This window comes from Hyperoodon ampullatus (genome assembly GCF_949752795.1).
Source record: "Hyperoodon ampullatus genome assembly, chromosome: 2".
NCBI lineage: Eukaryota > Metazoa > Chordata > Mammalia > Artiodactyla > Ziphiidae > Hyperoodon > Hyperoodon ampullatus.
In genome coordinates this window covers 164,476,530-164,492,737 of record NC_136915.1, presented here as the reverse complement: position 1 = coordinate 164,492,737, position 16,208 = coordinate 164,476,530, and the positions used below count along the sequence as shown (strand labels likewise).

The window sequence follows — 16,208 nt, the reverse complement described above, 5'->3', positions numbered from 1 at the left end:
TATACACCTTTTAGAGGACATCGGTGATGAAAGGGTAATATGAAGTGTACTGGGGTAGAAGGAGAAAAATGGAGAAATCGCTTAGCTCTAGGTTTCCTGGGGAAAGGGAAATCCAGCTGGAATAGAATATCCATGGTAAACACAGGGAGACCACAAGAGTGTGAGTCATCACTAGGCCATAGTCTGAACGTGATCACTCAGCCAACAAATGGTCCTCAGATGGCTTCAAAGCATTAATGTCAGGGGTGGGAGAGGGAGAGAGATTGAGGAAAGGAAATGTATTCCTTAGATAGAATGCTGGCCCTGGCCTTCTGGAAAAGGAAGCACAACAGAGTGGCTGAAAGGGCATGCCTTTCTGGGCCCCAACTCTCAGAGGAGAGGAGAGGGTGAGAGATAAGCCAGGAGGTAAGAATGAAGAAGGGAAGGCGAGGAGGTTGCCTTCCTGTATGTATACAAACTTCTCTTTCCTCAGCCACAACAGCACTTACAATTTTCAGATGGACAGAAATGGTCTAGCATCTTTCTGTAATCCAAGTCTACAAATGGTAATGCAAAAGGCAAACAAAAACTCTTCCATCAAAAGAGGGCACACATGTACTGAAGGCTTATGAGAATTTATTACGTGAAAGGATGGAATTAGGAGCCTCTGTCCCTTGAGACATGATGACAAGCGAGCCTCGTCTGCAGGTTCCTGTGACTTCAGGAGAAGTTGTGAGCACCATCAGAAGGGCCCAGAAAGTTTTGGTGGATTTGGATCTTCCTATGTTGTGTGTCCTTATAACCAGTCAGACTTGTCCTCGAGCATATGAGTGATAGGATATTTTTTAAACACCCATTTTATTATTTAGCTGTCCTTTGCACTTCATTGTTTCATCAAAAGGAGTCAAATATGGACACAGAAATGTTTTCTGCATTCCAATGTATATGTCCCACAGTGAAATTTATTTTAATTCCTTTCAGGGACTCAATATTGAGAAATATTTAGTCCATCACTAGAGACAATACTGTACCATAGTTAGAGAAAGGGTTGTAGAATCAGAAGCATCTCAGTTCAAGTTTCAGCTTTCCACCAGTCACCAGCATAATGCAATAAGTGCTGTGCTGGAGGGATACAGACTGTGCTAAGGTAGTACCTAGGCTAGAAACTAAGTCTGGACTCAGCAGTTGGGACGGATGTCAGGAAATTTTCCTGGAAGAGGTGACACCTCTACCGTTTTTGATAATGGGTAGTTATTAGCAGAAAAGAACAAAGGAAAAGAACATTCTAGGCTGAAGAAATATTTGTGAAATTTCATGGACCCAAGAGAGAGAACATAACAGAGGTACAGAGCTGTAAGTACTTTGGGGATTTAGAAAAACAATGTAAGAGAAATAATGGCCGGAGACAAAGTTTGACAGGTAACAAGGGGCTGGAGAGTGTGTATACTGAGAGAGTATGTGAAGGAGTGTCCTTAAAGATAGTAGGTAAACTAAGAACGTGATGACATACTGAAGCCAAGTGAAGAGCAAGTTTCAAGAAGAAAGTGATCAACAATGTCAAATGCCCCAGAAAGGTCAAGAAGGTGAGGACAGAAGGTGTCCACTGGGCAGAAAAACTGGGAGATTATTGGTGAATTTGAAGAGCCCAATTTTACTGAGAATGTTGAAGATGAAAGCAGAACATTTTTGAGTTCAATTCATAATTAACGATTTTTCATTGCATAATATTTATAAATTCAAAATCTAGGAAAAAATCATATACTTTGAAATCATTAGTAACAACAGAAGTTCCTCTTTTTCCTACTCCTTAGTTTCTTCTAAGTAGGAGTTATAACTAACTGGATTTGGGAGAAGGTGGCGTCAAAATATTTGCTCATGAACCCCAACTAACTAATCTACCTCTCCCTAATAAGTGGTTGGTTTCCTATTCTATCTCCTCTCACAGTGAGTATTTCACACCTTCTAAGTCTTCTCAAGTTTCTGTACCCATCTCTTCATCCCCACTGTTAGGGAAGCCCCTCACCTTCTCCTTCATTAGGAAAGCAGCATAAATTAGAGGAGCATTCCCTTAATGAAATGCCTGCCATCAGCCCTCAAAACTATTTGCATTCTTTTCTCCCTTCCCTCCTCCCTTTCTAATGCATGAGAATCTTCCTCTTGATATTCAAGGAGATTCCCAGGAAGTGGTGCCTGAGACAAGAATTTTTGCAATTTACTGAGGGTTTCTTTTTAGCAGAAAGGGATGAGGAAAACAGAATAAGTCAGGGCAAGGGTCTAAGCAAGCATGTGGTCTCACAGTTCAATCCCACAGGGAGCTCTGGAGCATGAATTGCGCCAAGGATTTGGTCCTATCTTGGGGCAAAGGGCTGGCTTTTTGTACCCTCCTGTCAATCAGTCATTGTCTGCCAGCTGCCCTGGGAGGAGACAAGCATAATGTCCCGTGAGGCAGCTCCTATTTGGCGAAAGGCCTCCTTTTCCAAAGGGCCAGCAGTGAACTGCTAGCAGCCAATATTCACAGCAGCCAGGGGTTGGTGGTACTTGCTTAGGTAGAGCAGCAACAGTATCCACCACACTCCTGTGTACGGTGTATCTCTCCTGATGTGTTCTGCATTTAATTACCTTAATTATATCTTTCTTTCCTTTTTATATTATCTGCCCTTACTGGTGTCTTCCTATTAAACTAATTTAGTAATGCTTAAATCTCCTGTCATAAACATTTTCCATCCTCCTCTATCTTCACTGTCAAGATTCTTGTCTATGCTCATTATCTTCTCTTCTTAAGAGCCACTCATTCTCCAGGCCATTGCAGTCTGGTTTCTGCCTCTACTATTTTTCTGAAATTGCTGTTGTCGAAGTTACTGACCTTGTTTCTAGTTCTGGTGGAGAATTTTCTGTTCTTCTCTTACTTCAATCGCCAGGAACATTTGGATTGATATTCTCTCTCAGCTTTGGAGACGCCAACTCTCCTGGATTCCTTTCCTACCTCTTCATCACGGCTTCTCAGGCCTCTCTGCCAATTTCTTTTCTTCCGCCTATTCCTTAAAGTTACTGTTCCTCAGTGTTTGATTCAATGTCTTCTCTTCTCACTCTATATACCTTTTCCTCGGCCAGACTGAGGCTTTTGAGATCATCAGAAAAGATCACCCCTTCACTGTCCCATGATATGTAATTCAAAAGTAAACACGTATTTTCGGGGACTTCTCTGGTGGCGCAGTGGTTGGGAATCCGCCTGTCAATGCAGGGGACACGGGTTCGATCCCTGATCCAGGAAGATCCCACATGCCGCAGAGGAGCTAAGCCCGTGCACCACAACTACTGAAGCCTGTGTGCCTATAGCCCGTGCTCTGCAACAAGAGATGCCACCGCGATGAGAAGCCCACGCACCGCAGCGAAGAGTAACCCCCGCTCGCCTCAACTAGAGAAAACCTGCATGCAGCAACGAAGAACCAATGCAGCCAAAAAAAAAAAAAAAAAGTAAACGAACTAACTAATGCGTGCTCTCTTTCTCTCTCTCTCCCCCCCTCTGCTGGTTCCCTAAGGACACATTGTGTTGAGTATACCCCTTAGGAAGTCAGTAATGCACTACCTCGTTCATTCTACAGTTTTCATTATCATCAGTTTCTGAATTTATATACTGCTCAGGTCTAAAGAACCATATATACACCTGTCTAATAAACATCTGTAATTTGATTATCAGAGATGACTTCAAACCTTCATCCAGATCTGTTCCTCTTCCTATTTCTCACTTCAGTGAATTGTGCTAACCAGTTACTCAATTTAAAAACCTAGGAATCATTTTGGGCTCTTCCTCTTCCTCACCCCAACCTCCTCCAATTAATCACCAATTGCTATTGGTTCTTTTCCTAAATATCTCTCAAAGCCAGCCACAGCCTTCTAATAGGCTTCTCTGCCTCCAGTTTTGCAAGCCTCAAATCCATTCTCCACATTTTCTTAAGACCAGTCTTTCCAAAAAGCAAATCTAATCACGTTTCTTCCTTGCTTTAAAGAACTCTAAACTTCTTACCATGGTTTGTAAGACCTTTCAAGATCCAGCTGCTGTTACCCTCTTCAGCGTCAGTCTTTCTACTTCTCTCCAGCTCTCATGAACTACTTCCCTTCTCTTATCCATTGGGCCTTTCTACCAATGGCTGCCTCTTCTTCCCATGCCATCTCCTCTCCAGGATAACTCCTTTTCATCTGCCAGGTTTTGGTATGGATGCCAATTCTGAGAAGACTTCTCTTAATCTTAGTCTCTGGTCCACAGTTTCTCACCACACCTTTTACTCTCCCTGCCAGAGTACCTGCTGAGTCCCAGTGTGACTGCCCATTTCCTTGTCATCTCCCCATAAGGCCATCAACTCCATGAGGGTAGGAGTGCTACCTGGGCTTATCCATTGTATACTGGTTTTTCAGCACAGAGCCTGAGATTTAGTAGGTGCTTAGTAAATACTTTCTGAATTAATGAGTGTGTTATCCCACCTCCTGAAATCAAAGTTAAAAGGACTTTCAATCATCAGTGGTTTTATAGGATTCATTCACCTTCCCCATGGCAATAGAATATAAAGTTGAGAGTTCAGTTTGGTGCGTGTGTACTGCCAGAAAGAACTGACTTCTGTGGTGTATGTGTGTGTGTGTGTGTGTGTGCACGTGTATGACATATTACAGAAAGAATGTTTTGCTTGAAAACAGGATTTGAAGAAAACCTTTAAAAATGTTCTAAAGCAGTGGAAGAAAAAGCTATAGAAGAGAAAAGAAACACAAAAAATGACTAAAATACGGGATGACTTCAACTTTTACCATTAGTTGAAACACATCCTGTCGGCTCCAGTTACCCACAAGGACTACTTCTTCCGGGAAAAGCTTCCTATTTTTAAACCCAGTGTAATGTCTGTGGAATTACATTGCCCATTCCCACCCAGGCCCTGAGAGTTTATCATTATACAGTGTTTTTGCCAAGAATCTGCTCCGTCTTTAGTCATCAATAAAGAGTTGTCAAAGAGCGTGTATTTGGGGCTTTGGGCTTCAGCTTGGGGCATATTTTTGTCTCTTGCTCTCTACCAGAGACAGCAGATCCTATGTGCGACTCTTTGAAGTTTGACTCTTGTAGATGTAAGCGGGCCCTGTGGTTTAAGTGGATTCTGCAGCAGGGCAGTACTGGTGAACTTGGGAGGGGTAAGAATGGGGTATTGTCTGCCTAACCTTCCAGTTAAAGCCCATCTGCACCATTGATATTTTCAACTAATATTAAATGAGCACTTAATAATATGCAAGATGGTGTACTAAGTTGTTCTCACTCTGAGAAAGACATGGTACTTGACTTCTGGGAGCATTGTCCAGCTAATGAAATAATGAAGCTCTATAATATTGAAATAAAGAATGCTCTATTATATATATATATATATATATATACACACACACACATATATGTATACACACATACATACACACATGCATATATGTATCTATGTAAAGACCTATATATACATATATCTGTATATATATACATAATACATATAAACGTTATACATATGCATACATGTAAATGTATATATATGTAAAGACCAACACAGAAGAATACAAATAAGAAAATTAATTCAAATCCCATGACCTGTTTCATCCCCTTCTAGATACCTAGATTGACATATGTATTTGGTTTTAAATAAATAGAGTTATATTATACTTACTGTTGTACCGTCAGCTTTTTCACTCAATAATATGTTGGGGGCATTTTTCCATTTTAATAAATATAAATCTAGATTATTTTTAATGACTTCATGACGTAAATATTATATACTTTTAATTTAACTTGCCAGATCTGTGTTAATGGGAATTTACATTATATTTTGCTATTATACTCTTGTTTGCTATTATGCTATTCTATTAGCAGAATATACTATGCTATTATACTGCCCTGTTATTATACTATATATTTTTGCTATTATTCCATTGCTGTTGGTGCATATTTGAAACTCATACAAATATCTTCTTAGGTTAATATATAGAGGTAGGATTTCTACTGTTGGCAAATATTGCCAAAGTAGGCTTACATATTGTAATTACATATTACAATCTTTTGTGTTATAGACTAGACTGAATGACTTAGAAACTCGGATTTTGGGGCTCATTTCAGGCTGGGGTGATTGGTGTGGGCTTCACGGAAAAAGTGAGATAGAAAATGGGCCTTGAATGTTAGATACATTTTTGATAACTATATATGTAAAGGAAGAACAGTATAAGCAAAGCAGGGAGGGGAAAAAAACAAAAACAAACAAAATGACCCAAAACAAAAAAATCAGGGGCATATTTGACATCAATGAGTAAATCAATTTACCTCGATCAATGGCATAGTGGTGCTGGGGCGATCCTGGAGGGTAGGCTGGTCATCAGATTAAGGGCAACTTTGAGTGGCAACTTAAAAGGAAACCTAAAGGACTATTGTGTAGGGCACAGGGAACCAAGAGTGAACAGGAGAACACCAGTTTTGATGTCATATGGTGTAGACTGGAGTGCACATAACATTAGAGGGAGAAAAATAAGGAGACATTTTAGTACATGACAAATAAAGTAAAAAATGATCTATTCCCGACAGTGACAGTGGGAAGGGAAAAATAGGGATGTATTTTAGAGACTTTGTGAAAGAAGACTCTACAGAAGTTGGGACTAAACATCCAATTAGTCACCAACTTCTATAGAATCTTCTTTCACAAAGTCTCTAAACCACGGCTGCTATCACCGAGTCATGCTATGCCAGTTAGATCCACACCAGCAATGAGGGTTTGCCCCCATAGCCTTCCACAAACCCTCACTGCCAGTGGCTGGGCACTGGAACACTATCGCCCAGCCCTGCTTGCAGGCAGAGAAAGAAGAAGCAGTCAGAAGTAAGGTCTTCATGTTACTGTCACCTTCTAACTAGAGCACAGCTGATTGGTAGACTAAATCACATCTAGATCCCTAGGTGCAAGGGAGCTCGACAAATGTATATTCCAACTTTTCTGCCCTCCAGAAAAGGAAGACACAGGAGAGGGAGGGTAGAATTGATGTACACAAACCAATTGACAATATCCACCAAAAACGTCTACAACACCTTATTAATGTCTGCTTCTCTAAGCTGGTTTTTCATTCTGTCCCCCATTCTTGCATATAGTTCCATGCACATTATAATAGTGCCCTTCACCTTGCATTATAATCATATTTTTCCATGGTTATCTTCTTCACTAGACTGAGCTTCTTGAAAAAGTTATGTCTTCTGTATCTTTTCATTGCCAAGGCCCAACACAGTGACTCACAGATCCTAGTGAAACCAATTGAAGAACAGAGGAAAAAATGTGTGCTTCAGAGATAGAGGAACTTGGGTTTAATACTTGCCTCCAAAACTTACAAGCTGTGTGGTTTGGGGCAAGTGACTTTATCTCTGTAAGCTTTAGTTTCTTATCTGTAAAATGAAATAATTACGCTAACTTCATAGACTTGTGAGCTTACATGAGAAAATATATATGAAGCATCTACCATATATTTGGGATTTAGTTAATTGTGATCACTATTATTATTAGGGGCAAATAAATTATTGCCAGGTTAATGACTTATTCAGTGGGTTTCTTAATGATTATTTATCTTGGCAGCAAGGCAGACTTTGAGGAGTTCAGGTTTTTTTTCCTTTCTGTATTATTATACTCTATTTTGCTTACTATTCTGAAAAACATAAATTTTAAAATTTATCATTCTTTGCATTTTTTATGTTTATGCTGGTTCTGGGCTTTATCTTTTTTGGGGGGCTGTGTTGACTCTTCATTGCTGTGTGCGGGCTTTCTCTAGTTGTGGCGTGCGGGGGCTACTCTTCATTGCAGTGCACGGGCTTCTCATTGCGGTGGCTTCTCTTGTTGCAGAGCAAGGATCTAGGCATGCAGGCTTCAGTATTTACAGCATGTGGGCTTGGCAGTTGCGGCTCGCAGGCTCTAGAGCGCAGGCTCAGTAGTTTTGGCCCACGGGCTTAGTTGCTCCACAGCATGTGGGATCTTCCCGGACCAGGGATCGAAACCGTGTCCCCTGCATTGCCAGGCGGATTCTTAACCACTGTGCCACCAGGGAAGTCCCTGGGCTTTATCTTTTTTGACCCTATTTTTTTTTTTAATAGTTTTGTGCTATTCCTCTTTCCAAAATCTACGTATGTTGTCTTAAAATTTTAGCTCAGCAGGGAGTTCCCTTACATAACCTGTTCTTTTTGATGTTTATCTCCTTTCTGCTTTATTGGGACAATCTAGAATTACATTGATTTTCAAGGTTTATGCCCTTCTACTTCCAAAGGGCCATTTTCCCCTTGAGAGTCCTAGGCCTTGGAATCATTACTCCCTTTTGGAAATCTGTTTTACTCAAGCTCTAGTCCTTGATGTTACCAGACTCGGCTATTGAAAAATTTAAATAGAGTTTCTGTCATTAAAGGAACTCTTGCATTCCATGTCACCATCTAGTTCTTTCTTATTAATAAGAATTAAAATAAATTATCATGACTCTTTGTTGTTTCCTGACCTTTTTGAGAGATATTATCAGAAGTCAGAAAAAGTATTTATCAGAAGTGCTGCTATTGCTATTAGCAGCACCAGCCTTCTGGCAGAGACATTCTCATCTGAAGTTCTGGCTCATCACTATATTTTTATTTTGTGTCAATCTTGGAAACTGCTTTTGGGATGTATCAAAACTATCCCTTGCCTGACCATGCCAACAGTACTTTATGCCTAGAAAATTTTCATTGCTATTTTATTTTCACTAAATGTTTTCCATTGTGGGTTTACTTCAGGTGTCAGATTTCAGTTGTGTTTGCTTCCTTTTGCACTGTGGTATTACTTCTGTTTCATTTAACTTTATTTCTTTCAAGCAATGTATACCAGTCCTCAGACATAGTCTATGATTAGCTCCCCATCAAGTCTTTAAGATGATACTTGCTTTCCTATATTATGATTTTTGAACTTTGTTGCTGGCTATGTAGACATCTGAGACCATAGGTATTTTTATTAATAATATAAGGTTTATTGACAACTGTTTCTGTGTGATTTTAGATGTTATCTCATTTTTCTTCCCAATAAGTGTATGCAGATTATACTTTCATTATTGTCATTTTACCGATAAGGACACTGAGGTGTAATGATGGTAGGCACCTTGCCAATGCCACATGGCCAGTGAGTGTTAGAGGTGGGACATGAGACCAAGTCATTCTGGCTTAAACACCTGTTCTCAGGATGCTGACACGTGCTACCTATGACTTTTGGTTTGGTTATTTTTTCTTAAGTTCAACTGGGTATCACTTCCACCATGCTTTTCTTTTTCCTTATCCAGACCCAATAAGTTATCTGGGTATTTTTATGCTCCCCTTCCAAATAAATTTCAGGGTATGACCCCCTTGATAAGGTAGGTAAACTACTACCAAGAACTGGAAACGTGGGATTTACTATTTTCTGCCTCAGAAGGCAATCACAAGTTCTTTTAAAACAAATTTTTTCAACACCATCTTTTGAAGCCAGATGTTTATTCTCTGTATGCTCTTTTCTTTTCCAAAGATACTATATGTTTAAATGAAAGAAGATATATTCATTTTCTATTCCTGCTGCAACAAGTGACCACAAGCTTATTGGCTGAAAACAACACATATTTATTAACTTATTGTCCTATAGGTCAGAAGTATGACATGGTTCTCACTGAGCTAACATCAAGGTGTTGTTAGGGTTGCATATCTTTCTGGAGGTTCTACAGGAGAAACCACTTCTTTGCCTTTTCCAGCTTCTAAAGGCTGCCCACATTCTTTGGCTTGCTGCCTCCTTCCTTCCCTCAGCTTCAAAGCCAGAAATGTAGCATTTCTCTGAGTCTGCTTCTATTGCTACCTCTCTTTCTCTGACAACAGGTAGGAAAGGTTCTCTGCATATAAAAACTCATGTAATTAGATTGGGCCCACTCAGATAATCCAAAATAGTCTCCCCATCTCAAAGTCTGTACTCTTAATCACCTCTACAAAATCCATTTTGCCATGTAAAGTAATATAGTCCCAGGTTCCAGGGACTAGGACATGGACATCTTTGGGAGCATTATTCTGCCTACCATAGAAGATATTATGACATTAGACTTCCAGTCCTTTAAATCTCCAGTTAGCTCTTTTATTTCAACATCAAGTTCTTACAACAGATAAAACTTTCTAGAGAATAATTCCATTTTACTTCTAGTAGTAATACTCTTTCCCACATGCATTTGCAAAAGTGAGTTTTTTGGGTGTAGTAATTCTTGTCAGTTTCTCCATATTTGAATTTCAAGAAAAAAATGTGTTCCCAGTTGATTATGTCTGAGTGATGATAATATCTAGCCTCTTTTGTGACATTCAGAAGAGAAACAATAATCATCATGATGTCTTTTCTTCCTGGGGTCATTAGTAGGTGGTTGATTATAATGAGGGGAGTGAAGTGAAGGGGGGGAGTATTGAAGGAAGAATCCTGGCTTTTCTTCTTGTGTCATGGAGAAGGTGATAGAGGTGGCATCAATTCAGAGAGAGACAATGGAGGAGAAGTGGGTGTGGGGAAGAAGACTATGAGTTCAGTCAGAGACGAACTGAATATCCTCCAGTTCACATACCCCCTGGGGATGAATGATGTCATACAACCATTAATAATCAAATTACATGAGCTCAGTGTATAGCTATAAAATCTTATGCTCACACATTGTCCTCTTTCCCTAGTATTTCTGGGAGTCTTCGGAAGGGTGTGCCTTAAAAATTCATGCCCACTGGCTTCTGTGGTTCTACTGCTGTTTGCTGTTGAATACTGGCAATGGTATTTACCTTGTCTGCTGACACTCAGCATTTCCAGCTGATGCTCTGCCCTCACTGTTTCTCTAGGGAAAAGCTGGCCTTATTAGAGAACTGGCTTCTAATGCAACCCAAGGCTGTAAAACTCTCAAGTGTTAGAATGGTGCTGACATCCCTTAATTCTTTCCAGAAATGGAGAGAGTGTCCCTCTTCTTCAATTGGTACTTCATTTTGTTATTAGGCCATAAAGAATGGCTTATGTATCCTGGGTTGCACCAATTTTCTTACAAAAAGGGTTCTTTTTGTTTCTTCCTGAGGAACTTGAAATCCAGTCTATAAAATTAGGTAATGGACAAAATGCCATTGTGGTTCTTCCCTGTTCTTGCCTTTTTATCTTTCTGTGGACACTGTCACATACTGCCTCTGTGTTTAGCCAAAAATCAGACACTTCTTGCAAATATATCCATGGAAAAAATGTCCACAGATTCAGTAGTTGGACCACTATTTGAGATGCATTAAAACTCACTGTGTCCGAATTTTGTTTGTGCTCAGGTAGAACCACCCATAACATTGACGTGTAGACTTCAAGATGTCTGTGGGTGATCCAGGTAGAGAGAGATATATATATCTACCTGAGAGTTTTCCAAATACTGATGGTGCTTCAGAGTTCGAGAGTGGAAAAGTTCCCAACGGTGAACAATGAGAGTGACAAAAGAATGGGCTACAAACAGGACCCCAGGGAATAACTTTTAAGGACTAGAAGGGGAAAGAGAAACCCACAAAGGAGACTGAGAATCAGTGGTCACAAAAGCAAGAAGAGAATCAGGAAAGAGCATTGCAATAAAGGCAGAGAAGCAGAGAACTTTAAGAAGCAGGAAGTAACTAACAATATAAAAATGAACCAAAGGATTCCAATAAGAAGGTGAATGAATTTTTTCCATTTTTGTGGGGAGGCACAACTAGGAGGTTACTAACAACTTCAACAAAAGCATTTTTGATAAAGTGGTTCTCATGAAAGCCAGGTTACAGTGGGATTAGTGGATACATGAAAAAAAGGGAAACAAATGGGAGATGAAGAAATTATCCTTTCAAGAAGTTTGAATTGGAAAGGAAGAGGGTACTAGCTATGGTTTTCTCAGAAACCTCATCTTGTAGGACAAGAGGAGAGGGAATAAAAATAGGTAAGGAAGTAAATGTTTTGAGTGTATGTGTGTGTGTGTGTGTGTGTGCATGTGTGTATGTATGGGGGGGGAGTGATAGAGTTCATGATAAATGGCTTCAATTTTATCATCAAAGAAGGAGGCACGATTATCTAAGAGTCAGAGGAGATTGAGGTTGCTGGGGGAGAAGGGGCAAGAAAAGGTAAAGAAGGGTAAAGATTTCAAATAATTCCTGAAGAGGAGATGACCATAATCAAATAAAAGTTTAGACAAGTAGAACTAAAGATCCACATGAGATCAGAAAATCCACCTGAGTAAAGATGACAATGAGAATGGTGTGCAAGTGTCATTGGCAGTAAGGAAGTAAAACATAAGACTGTTTTCAGTGGATGTTTCACATAAATGTTGAAATTTCCTCAGGTGACTAGGATCTAAGGTAAAGGGGAAGACTGTGAGTCAGACTGTGAAGCCCTTGATGTGTACAGAGCAACCAAGAGATGGGACAGTGAAAGAAAGTAGAAAGTATATGGTGACATAGTAGAGTGATGTGCCCAATAGCAGGAGGACTTTGACAGAGAATAAAAAACTAAGTTTTCAAAGTGGCACTAGGCAGCTGGGAGAAAGCTAGTTGGTACTCTGGGGACCTGTAAGCCCCATGGTGTGAGCACCGTCCAAGGACTGGGGGAGTAGGTCAAAGGGGATATTCACCCAGAGGAGGAAGCATAGTTGGCAAAGTGGATAGCAGACGGGGGTGGCAGAGGGAACCCTTCTGTGTATTTTGGGTCAAGAACCATGGTGTACAGTAATGACAAGAAGGTTTAGATTTAACCAAACCCAAATATCCCAGATTTGGCACTGGTCATTTCTGTGATGGGAATTGGCTGAGGGTCCTTGGGAGCATCTGGTTTTGTTCTAATGGAGGCTGCCTTACCCCTGTGGAGTACAGTCAGGATCTTCCCCTGGAGGGAGCTTGGTCTGACTGTGTGAAGCAGGATCCTGGGTCCCTCTCTCAGGGCATACATGCATGCATCTTGTATGTCTTGTTTTTTAACATGCGAATTTTTGATGCTGACTCAACTTCTTCAGACAGCTCAGGATCTTTTTCTTCTTTCTGGCCTGAATCATTTCTATCAGTCTATAAAGGAGTTATTCAACTGACTATTAAACTAGAGCACAGAGGCGTTATTTTTATATCCTTTCACGTTTACTCAGTCAGAAACTAAGCAAGAATTGGGGCTTGCCTGGACACTTAGATACTAGAGTGTGGCTAGGGGCCAGTGGTCAAGGGATCCCAACAGAAATCATCTGGGGGACAAAGGAATGTGGTGGGCTGGACACCAGGCAATGTTTAATCCCAAACCAGTAGGTCACAGTGATAAAATAGTTAGGCAGCTGCGCATTCTTCCAGGAGGCATGTCAGAAATAATAGACTCAAGCAATGGGCAGAACAACTTGATATGATATGTCAGCTTTCTCAAAAAGCTTGTTTTTGAGAATTTTTTTTATAAAGATCAAGGTGCAGCTTCACTTTGGTCTGTCTGAGTCCTCAGGGAGAAGTTCATGGTGAGTATCTCAATCTAGAGTGTGGAGAGGATGAGTAAAGGGAGATCTTGGCAGAAATTAAGTAGATCAATGCAGTTCACCTCTCTTCATACATAGTTCTGGTCAGTTCGCGGTCCCATGCTTTTCATGAAATTTATGTATGTCGTTTCACCCTTCTTTGAATATTAAGTTCTTTTGGATGGATGACAAGTTTCTCTCTTAATAAATCATTTCTGAAGCAAGATGTTAAGCTCTGAATTTTAGAATAATGGCCATTTTCTCCACCCTAGGTCTGAGCCAGGCTCTGGTCACATTAGTGGACAAGCTAAGACGTTTATCTTATTAACTCTGATTAAATTCTGAAATGGTGTACATGTGTTATAATAGGCAAGGCAGTCTACATGCAAACTGGACACCCTGGTATCTACACTTTGCCCTTTTTTGGTTTATGGAATAATCTGGGCAAAAATCTGTCCTCAACAAAATAAAACTTTCAAGTATCAATTCAATTAGTGACTGTTTCCAATTGTCTCTAGCTTTTAAAAATGTATTTTATCCCTTATACTTGCCAACTTCTATCTATATCTCTATGGAGTGCAGGAATTAGAGTGACTGTACCCAGTTTTCCCCAAGTATGACGTAAACACTCTCATCTGGAAGGGTAATTTATGGCTGGAGAGTGGAATGGGCAAGGAAGAAATGGGAGATAAGTAGAATCAGCTAATGAGTTGGTAATGGAGGAGGAGGCCTCTTGGAGGGTGGCTCAAGGGAAATTAGTGGAACTGCTGGGTTGAGGGAGGGTAGAAGGATGATGGCCAAGACTGGTAAGTGGCAGACAGAGAAGCCAGGAACACACAGATAGCCCAAGTAAACCATGCCAGGAACAGGGAGATTTGGGGAAAGTGAGGAGGGAGAAAAGAGAGAAAACTGTCAAGTTACCAATTCCTAATTTTTTTTTTTTTTTGCGGTACGCGGGCCTCTCACTGCTGTGGCCTCTCCCGTTGTGGAGCACAGGCTCCGGACGCGCAGGCTCAGCGGCCATGGCTCACAGGCCCAGCCGCTCCGCGGCATATGGGATCCTCCCGGACCGGGGCACGAACCTGTATCCCCTGCATCGGCAGGTGGACTCTCAACCACTGCGCCACCAGGGAGGCCCAACCAATTCCTAATTTGAATGGGAACTCTGGAATAGGAGCAGAGGGTGCAGATTTCCTTTCTTGGTACCCTGAGCTGTACATAGGCTATCACTGATCCTCTCTGCCCTTATTTCTTTCTTTTATTTTCTATTTGTTTCTTTTTTCCCTTTTCTTTCTTCTCTCTCTCTCCTCCCATCCACCCTCCCTCTTCTCCTTCTATCTGACCAATTAGACCACCTCCATGTTGAAGAGTTACTTGATGTCATCATAACTCCAAACCATCAATTTATCAATACAGGAAATTGTAATTATTTTTAGTAAAGGAGAAAAGGAATGGGAATGTGACTAATGTCCAGGCTACAGTTCAAAAAACACTCCAGGAAAGTATCAGAAGGAATATCCCTCTGATCACATCTGACACCACTTCATGAAATTTGGATGATTTATTGGGGATGAGAATTACTTTTCCAAGATATTATAAGTCAATAAGAAAGAATATTTTAAAATCCCCATTCTCGCAAGCATTTTTGGTTCTAAAGCAAAATCTTTTTGTGTTTCTTTACTTTTATTCCCCTTTTTGGTTCTGTGCCAAAGAACATAAACACAGTCTCCTTTGGGATCTCTATTTCTTGAGTACTCCTTGCCAGTATACCCTACATGTGGATTAAATAGATGGCATCAACAGTGTAGTTGGGAGGCAGAGTGAACAGAAGAAGAAGGGTCATGCTCTTCTAGCCTGAGCTTCTGGGTTGAGAGATTTCAGTGTCTGCAGCTTGTCTACCAGAATAGCAAGAATAAAGCGTGAATCTATAAAGGAAATTTCAACTGTGTTGAGAGAGCTGTCTGCACAGTTGAAGCTGTGATAGGATCATTCCTATCTTTGGAGTGGCATTCCCATGACCACTATAGGAAGCATCCAGTGAATCCAAGGGTCCACTGGGTTCTGGTTTAGTTGTTCTTTCTTAAAATAGCTCTTCATTGAGTATGATGAGGCTCTGTTTGCCCATAGTAGAGTTTTAAGTTTCACTGATGCCAGGAAGATGAAGGTCTTTGACTATATATGAGCTTAAAAAAAGATCAAATGCTTGTTTCCCTTTTTTATGGGCCATGGGGCATGTTTTTTTTGGTTTTTTTTTTTGGCAGTCTGCGAGCCTCTAACTGCTGTGGCCTCTCCCGTTGCGGAGCACAGGCTCCGGACACAGGCTCAGCGGCCATGGCTCACAGGCCCAGCCGCTCCATGGCACGTGGGATCTTCCCAGACCGGAGCACGAACCCGCGTCCCCTGCATCGGCAGGCGGACTCTCAACCACTGCGCCACCAGGGAAGCCCAGGGCATGTGTCTTTAATAGACCTTTAAGTCTGTGAATAAGTTCAAACATAATATTACCTAGTGCTTTGAAGGCCACCAATAGAGATACTTGGTGAGTATCATAAGGTAGTCAGAGTAGGGTTAGAGAGTCTATAGATTAAGATACTAGAAAGAGAAATATATATAAAATTAGCATTCTTTGCAGTAGCTTATGATATCTTCTCCTACCTATAACTCATCTTTTTTTTTCCTGTTTTACTTTATATTTTCTGGCCACTATTTACCTTTAAAAATATGCCTGA

General features: G+C 40.7%; 1 protein-coding gene across 1 annotated transcript in view; it reads left to right on the top strand.

Annotated features, from left to right (window-relative positions):
- The window catches only part of PAPPA2 (pappalysin 2), a gene marked incomplete at both ends in the record, with an annotated part of 293,177 nt that overhangs the window by 83,738 nt on the left and 193,231 nt on the right, over positions 1-16,208 (top strand). The gene's annotated exons all lie outside the window — the stretch shown is intronic.